The 892-nt window shown below is 37.9% G+C and overlaps 1 protein-coding gene across 1 annotated transcript in view; it reads left to right on the top strand.

Annotated features, from left to right (window-relative positions):
- LOC106872607 (uncharacterized) overlaps positions 1-892 on the top strand; it is a 52,519-nt gene that overhangs the window by 10,388 nt on the left and 41,239 nt on the right. The window lies entirely within an intron of this gene.

Genomic DNA, 892 nt, shown 5'->3' with positions numbered 1-892 from the left:
ATATATATATATATATACGACGGGTTTCTTCCAATTTTCCGTCTATCATATCCACTCACAAGGCTTTGGCCGGCCCAAGGTAATAGTAGAAGACACTTGCCCAAGGTATCACGCAGAATCATGTGGTTGGGAAGCAAGCTCCTTACCACTCTTATTTCCTATAGACATCAATCACTTTATGACTATCTTAGCGGTACATTAACAGCGTCGATCTGATAGGTTGCAAACGTATTAGGTACAGCTTTTTCCTACAAGTCGAGCCAATAAAAAAAAGCCAGATTCATGTAATTGGTTATATAAATAGAAGTAAATAACTTTTGACCGGTGTATCATTAGTTCTCAATAGACAAAAACTACTAGACATACAGTATCTATGTGAGTCAAAGTAATGCTTGGAGCGACAGCGGTACAAAGGCAAACATGAACTTGTTAGTTGTTTTTGCTGTTTTTGTTATTTAGCCCCTATATTCAGCAGGCCTATTATAAAAGGCATTCTATCCTTGGCCATTACATTTTTAATCTATCAGGTCTTATCTAAATAATGTTTGTTATTTCTGTGGATCTGAACAACGAAATTTGTATTGATGATCACTGACTCTGCTGCTTACAGTATGTTCGATGACAGCAGTACCCTATATATATATATATACATATATATATATACTCTTTTACTCTCTTTTACTCTTTTACTTGTTTCAGTCATTTGACTGCGGCCATGCTGGAGCACCGCCTTTTTAGTCGAGAAAATCGACCCCAGGACTTATTCTTTGTAAGCCTAGTACTTATTCTATCCGTTACTTTTGCCGAACCGCTAAGTTACGGGGACGTAAACACACTAGCATCGGTTGTCAAACGATGTTGGGAGGGGACATACACAGACACACAAACACAC

The sequence above is a fragment of the Octopus bimaculoides genome, chromosome 9 (assembly GCF_001194135.2).
Source record: "Octopus bimaculoides isolate UCB-OBI-ISO-001 chromosome 9, ASM119413v2, whole genome shotgun sequence".
Classification (NCBI taxonomy): domain Eukaryota; kingdom Metazoa; phylum Mollusca; class Cephalopoda; order Octopoda; family Octopodidae; genus Octopus; species Octopus bimaculoides.
Note: the sequence above shows the minus strand (reverse complement) of the source record. Positions and strands in the feature narration are given on the sequence as shown.